The sequence below is a fragment of the Ornithodoros turicata genome, chromosome 6 (assembly GCF_037126465.1).
Source record: "Ornithodoros turicata isolate Travis chromosome 6, ASM3712646v1, whole genome shotgun sequence".
NCBI classification, from domain to species: Eukaryota; Metazoa; Arthropoda; class Arachnida; order Ixodida; family Argasidae; genus Ornithodoros; species Ornithodoros turicata.
Window position 1 is genome coordinate 52,307,766 of NC_088206.1, and position 7,305 is coordinate 52,315,070.

Below are 7,305 nucleotides of genomic sequence, written 5' to 3' on the forward strand. Positions count from 1 at the left end.
AGAAGACGGCCGCCAGCATCAGAGGAGTGGTCCCCAGCTTCCACATAAATATTTTGAAGGGAAGTACAAATGGCGGTATAATGCTGGACCACTATATACTTTAATACTGCCGTGGTAGGAGAGCCATGGTGTTTCCCCCGGCTGGACTAGCTTGTGCTACATGCCGTCAAGCGCTTTTTCTGTCTTCTTGAGAACAGGCAGCCTTTTATGCTTCCCCAAAACAGGCTGTAGAGCTTTCCGACTGCACTAAGCACGGGCTTAATTTCGGGACTTTTCCAGCAGCTGTGCATAAGAGCGAGTTGCAGTACGTGACTTCTGCAGTGCACGAAGGCTAAATCTGGTGAGCAGGCATTGCCTGAACTCCGTGAAGTCGTGCCTGAACTCCGTTAGTAGCCCCACTAAACTTTGCTCCCCTATCGAACGAAGCTGAGGAAATGTTGCGAGGGTCCAGACAGAGCTAATTGTTTCTGCATTCGTTGCCTCAAGGGTCGCAGATACAAAATGTTCCTCAACTCGAAATTGGCCACTCGCGGAGGTGAGGCACCGCACTCAAACGTTTAGTATCTGACGTCCGTTAATATCGGTACACTCATCCGCGAGAACGGAATAGGGCTTCCACGTCGAAATGCGGTTTGGCTAGTTCCATCTCAAATCGAACAATCCGGTACACTTGATGTCTCGGATGAACGAAAAAAAAAATATATGTTGAAGCCATCGGTGAATTAGGAGAAATAAACGATTTCCGAATTCTCTGCGCTGCGCGGTTCGGGAAGTAGGAGAGGAGGAATAAACTGCCTCTCATAAGACGATGTCGTCGCGCGTGGGTTTGAGCGTTCGCTACAAGGCTATTTCTTGTCGCATTATAGAAATTTCTTGATCTGGCTTTAGACCACTTAGGGCACAATAGGATCCTGCGTTGGCAGTGCTGTGTCCGTTTTTGTTTTGTTTTTGTTGCTGTGTCCGTCTACAAAAAATATCAAAGTTGATTCAAAGTGCCGAAAAGCACCATATTCACTGCAACTTTGCGGACGATGTACAAAACAGATAAGATTGAGCTTTATGCCGTTTAATTTGTCATTCGTGTGGCTATCGAATGATGTATAATTTGTTGCTCCACTCTGTCAGAAACGTAAGCGATGCCTCTTTCAGTAACACCATACCACCAACAAATGACGAATTTTCGGAAGCCTTTATCTAAAAAAACCCACCAAAAACTTGCCTCGAAAATTTTATATGTTGTAGGTAGTTCCTTAGACTATGCACAGAAGAAAAATCGAATATCGGACTTTATCGGTGGGCGCACTGCGAATTTTTTTGACAGCCCTATACGCGGAGCGCATTCAAGCCGTGCACCGTGACTTGCGTGTTGCAAAATCGAATTTTCCAAAGGGACTTTCAACTTCTGTCTTCACATAAAATGTAATTGCTATCATTTGAAACCGTTCTGAGCGCTTGCGTTCATAATAGTGTTGTAATCGCTGAATGTAGATTGTGGAGCAACCATATGTACTCACATTTTTTGCGGGATGACACACATGCATTGCAAGTGCTGGGAGCAGGTGAAGAACAGAATGCTTTAGAATACTTTTGCGCCTTTATAAGAGGTATATTTGTCCACGGTGATCATATCGAAGCATATTTACAGTACACAGAATAATAAGAACTTGACAGCGAAGAAGACAAGGTGACGAAGGCAAGAAGGTAACGTAAGTTATGCAGAGCATCCCGGGTGGATGAGTGTGCTCGTGTCATGAACTGCTTTAGGCCGTTGTGGAAGCCACTTTCCTTAATGTTACTTTGGTGGCAGGTTGTTGTCAGATTTTCTTTCAAATGTGGGCAACATTGCTGCGTGTTGTGATTCAGCCACCTTTGCTGTGAAGTACTTGAAGCAGCTTATGCATAGCTGGCCCATTTCTGTTACGCCTTCGGCTCGATCTGCTGGAACCACAGTCTTTATGGCAGCTACGCCGATCTCCGAAGCAAAGCGAAAATTCTTTGTCTATAGCACTTTTTTCTTGTGTATGAGGCGGCAGTCAGCGAAATCCACACGATCAACACTGTACAACGAAGACGCCATCGAGGTAGGTGTGATACCAGGACGACACACTACAGTAGTGCAGATGTCGTCACACACTCTGTATAAGGGCACTTCATGCACTTCTGCAGTCGAGAAGTGAGTGAAGCGTCTTCTGTGTGTAGGCGAAACTTTGCGCAAGGTGTCTTCAGGGAGTAAATGCGATCAGGACCTTCCCATGGTCGCAGCATGTCGAACCGAATAACACATTGGACAGCGGCGCCAGTCGGGCTGTTTCGGCAAGGTTCACAAAAGGCACCATGAATTAGCCTTGAGTGTGTGCGTATGACACTACACAACAACATTTTCCTCAGTGCAATTTCCCCCGTGCGAGGTCATGGGGCCGTAGGAAAGGAAATGTTTCAAAGAATACTGGAAGTCACTGCGTCCCTCCTGCCATAATGCGTACAGTAAATGTGCTTGTTTAGAATAACCCTGAACAGATATGCCTCTTACAAATATGTAAAATCATTCTGTTTTTCCCGGGCTCCCAGCACTTGCAATGCATGTGTGACATCCCGCAAAAAAATGCGAGCACATCTGGTTGCTCCACAATCTTGGGGGGGGGGGGGGGATATGTTTATTATATATAAAAAAATAAGAGGGAAAGATTAGCCACCGGTATGGCGGCTTGCTATTCCCAGGAAAAAAGGGGGAAAATAAAGGCAAACAAAAAGAAAAACAAAGGAAAAGGAAAACAAATAAACAAAAAGAAAAACAAAAGAACAAAGAGGAAAGCAAACATGAAGCTGATCACAGTTCACCCAGAAGGCCACAGGACCGCAGAAACTGGGCAAGTGCCTTTGTCACCTGACTGTATTTTGTGGGGCCGAGCAGCGTAGCTAGAGATAAGTCCGAAACGTTATGAACGCAATCGCTCAGAACGTTGAAAAGGAAACCTTGAAACCTCAAAATAGTTTCAAATGACAGCAATTACTTTTTATATGAAGACAGAAGTTGAAAGTCCCTTTGGAAAATTCGATTTGCAACACGGTGCCATGGCTTGAATGCGCTCCGCGTATAGGGCTGATAAAAAATTCACAGTGCGCCTACCGATCAAGTCCGAATTTTGATTTTGCTTCCGTGCATAATCTAAGGAACTACCTACAACATATAAAATTTTCGAGGCAAGTTTTTGGTGGGGTTTTTTAGATAAAGGCTTCCGAAATTCGTCATTTTTCGGTGGTATGGTGCTCCTAAAAGAGGTATCGCTTACGTTCGTTACAGAGTAGAGAAACAAATTATACATCATTCGATAGCGCTATGAATGACAAATTAAATGGGATAAAGCTCAGTCTTATCCGTTTTGTATATCGTCCGCAAAGCTGCAGTGAATATGGTGTTTTTCGGCACTTTGAGTCAACTTTGATATTTTTTTGCAGACAAACAAAAACCGGTACAGCACTGCCAACGAAGGATCCTATTGTGCCCTAAGTGGTCTAAAGCCAATTACTATAGAAGTACTTACAATTACTCAAGAAATTACTATAATGCGAGAAGAAATGTCCTTGTAGCGAACGCTCAAACCCGCTCGCGACGACGTTGCCTCTCGGCAACAGCTTCGCCGAAGGCACGAAGAAATCCAGTATGCTCGTCGATGACACCCGATGAGCGTTCCGCGGAATGTTTCTCACAGCACTTGCAAGTACATTTGATTTGTCCACTGATGCAGCCGATGCCACAAGGTATAGTCAGTTTGAAGTGGTATGCGGGATTTCTGACGGAAAACAAACTCTTTAGCACATCAGTTTGCAAATATTCCTGCTTGTTCGCCTGTATGATCAGCTGCGTCTGCACGCCAGGAGCTTGAGATCGAGACGCCATAGCTGACAATGCCATCAAATGTACCCAGCTGTTTCATGCTTCAGAGTTTTGTCAGTCCGTTTCCTTGATGACGCCAAGGGAACCAGCTCTGTTACCCATGGTCCTTACCTCTTCGCCGCATTTTAAAGACACACCTTGCACCTGAACCCCTGGGGAGTCATTTCCATCCACCTGTGTCTCTCGAACAGAGATGGTTTTCGGGTGTTGCCTTGGCAGGTCGCGACTTCCTGGGCAGATGGTAGCTGTGTTCCTTGTGTTTCAAGTCGTTCTCCAGATGCAGATGACTGTTGTAAGTCGGCACAGGCAGCGGATGCATCAGCAGGCCTCTTACAGGGATTTTCTTGGTCCCATGGTATGGCACAGAGAAAGCGAGTAGTTGCTTACAGGTTTGACTTGAAATCAGAGTGCCCTCCATAGCGTTGACGACCTAAGCGCAAAGTTACCCTAGGACGTACTCGTATTGTCGCCTGACTTCTCGATCTATCAGTGATTAGTAATTCGAATGCGCCTTAGGACTCGTTGTCCTCGTTAAACAATCAAACAGGCAGCGGACATCACTCGCTCAGGCGAACTAGCGCAAAGGGAGTCATTGTAATACTTACCGTGCTCGACACCCTTTTCGCTCCCTTTCCTCTTTCTCTTGTTGGACCTGTTTCTTACACCAAGCCTCAATGGATCCTTGGCCGTGAGCTCGTTTCATTTTATCTGCAGCAGAGCGAAGCCACTGCCACCAATGCACACCTTTCCTTCTAAGATGCTCGTCGAAGAGACGCGGCGCGGCGTCTACTCCTCCAAGAGTAGCGTTCTGTTTTTCTCCGCGCGTTTAAGAAACGATGGGCTGTCGAAACTGGCGACGCGCTTATGCCCATGAATTGCATGTGTTCGACGAGGACACGTGTCAGGACAAAAAGTATTGCTTCCGATACTCGGTCTCGGGTTATGGTGGTTGGTGGTGACGCGCGGTGTGGTCTCCCGTGGTAAATAGTACATCTCATGTGCTTAAGCATATTTTCCCAGAGCACATCGAGGCCTGAGCCTGAGCTTTTGCCTGCAGCTCTGAAAAATTTCCCCTCCGATGGCCATCGCGGCGCATTCTACATAGGCTGAAGAAAACAAGAAAATAAGTTACAAAGCGTCTCACTGAACATAAAAACTCGGAGCTGAGTCCAAAAACACCACGAAGCACCACCAGCTGCAGTTTCTTTCACCTTTCGGAGTTTATTTCACCTTCTACTCGGAAATATTAAGAAAACATAGAGAGCGTCGTATAGCTACTTTTTTTTTTACCCCTTGGAGAGGGAGCAGCGGGGAAAGTGTTGGGGGGGGGGGGTTCGGGAAATTTTGGGGGGGTTGTTAGGGGGGTCTGCATAAATCACTGGATCGGGGCGTTTCTGAAGACAGACTAATTTGCTGCTGTGCACCGATTCGTGTTAGTGCCTTTTTTTTTGTATGCAGGTATCATGAGGGCATCTCATAGAGGCGATCAGGGAATCGTTCCGTTCCGTTCCGTTCAACTGCAGCGATCAAACGACTGGTGAAAAGTTATTTCGCCACCCCTTTTCCATAGGGTTGCGTACAAACATGTGACGTCACGAGAAGACCGCTTCGAGGTTATATTTCGCTGTGGTAGGCAAGAAGCGGAAAACATGCGTCGGCTGATAGGCTGATAGGGCTGATACTGCCCGCCAGCATGCTTTGATTGCTGCCGTCGTGTAACTTCGTGGTTTTCGCGTTTTGTGAGGTGTGGTCACACTCTAAAACAGAACTTCACCGCATTGCACGCTGTGCGCCAACCAGGGTTGCGGAATGGGATCACCGACTTCATTCCAATTCCATTCCGAGGAAAGAAGATTTGTGATAATTCCATTCCTTTCAATTCCTCGAAACGAAAACGTATGGTCAATTTCCACTCTTGGAATGGCTTTGCAACCCCATTCGATTCCTTTCATTCCACCAATAAAAGAATTAGGACCGGTAACCATACTAGCTAGTCCAGCAGTGCTATAGAGGAGATTGACATTACCCACCACGGAAAAAGCACAAAGACAAGGTTATTTCGCCCATCATCATTAAAGGAGTTTTCCACTAAAGCAACTGCTGCAAGTGATGTGGGGTTGCGGGCCTCACACTAGTGAAGCCAAAATCTCCATTTTATTTTTTCTTAAAATCAAACCATCGCCCTTGACCGCGTGACACCCAGATCATTCTATCCCAATTCCATTCCGCCTGCGAAAAAAATGCCTAATTCCATTCCTATTCCATTCGCAGGACAGTTTCGGCCATTCCATTCCAATTCCATTCCGGGCTCTGATAAATCTGGAATGATGCCGGAATCATTCCAACTCCGGGTTGGCAACTCCGCAACCCTAGCGCCCTGAATGATAGAGTTATCGCTTCTGATTCGAGGAGAGAGCGAGGCGTAAGCCTTATTGTGTCAATTATCATATATCCAAATGGACACAAAAAGGTGTACGGCGCCCTCTCTCCTGGAATCAGAAGCGATAACTCTATCATTCGTGGCAATGGTTGGCGCACAGCGTGCTATGCGGTGAAGCGGAGTGCAGGGTAGTATCTGCCTGACACATGAAGTTTTTCTTCGTATCTCCCTCGCGGAAATCCATCGGAAACATTCACCAAAACAACTCATGTGATAGGCGGCTGCCAACGCAGGTGGCTTTATTTTGCCAACGACGGGTCGATACATCTGGCATTGTAACATATACTGTTTGCAAGTAGCCGGTGGTCTATTCGCCTCTCCAACTAGTACGAGACGCGCTCCAGTCGTCTTGAAGATGGGGAGAAAAAGTGACTGCTGATTCATGCCTTCTTCCACGAGGCACGCTTCAAAAATTGTACAAAGAACATAACTACCGTGTCGTTTCTGCTGTCTTGGTTGTTTTCGTTCACGCCGCTCCTGTAATAGCTACGTTTTCCTCTTCTCCTTCTGGACATAGCATATTCTTCTTCGCCCGCCGTATTTTTGCACTGCTGTCGTGGCGGTGTTACTGGTGAAAGGACTCACCGTTGTCGGCCTCACAGAGGTGGGCAACGTCACGACTTACGCCCTGGGGGAATTTGCGTCCTGGGCCGACACTGCGGACTTGAGCAGTGCTGTTGCTGTTTGAGTTCTGCAATCCGGGAAACTCCATCGAACGCGAAGGGATTTAGAGGCAGTTTCGTTTGAGCTCGAAACTTGCCTGTCTTCTGCTGTTACTATCATTCATTGAGTTCTGCTGGGGTCCGCTAGGTCGCGAGCAGCTAGTTGGAGAGGTGAATTGAAAACGGCAGCTGGTTTGCCCACACCAAGCAGTACGCTCTGCTGACTGCAGCACCATCGCTAGAGTGTGACGTCAGCGGAATGACTGTCTGGTTGCTTTACCTGCACAGGAGAAGAATCAAACCTCGAA

The 7,305-nt window shown here is 46.8% G+C and overlaps 1 protein-coding gene across 1 annotated transcript in view; it reads right to left on the minus strand.

The window, feature by feature from the left end:
* LOC135398033 (calpain-B-like) overlaps positions 1 to 6,787 on the minus strand; it is a 44,090-nt gene extending 37,303 nt beyond the window's left edge. The window contains exon 1 of the mRNA XM_064629479.1: positions 6,770 to 6,787. The gene's annotated coding sequence lies outside the window, so the exon portion shown is untranslated. The remainder of the gene's footprint in view (positions 1 to 6,769) is intronic.
* Positions 6,788 to 7,305: the final 518 nt, after the last annotated feature.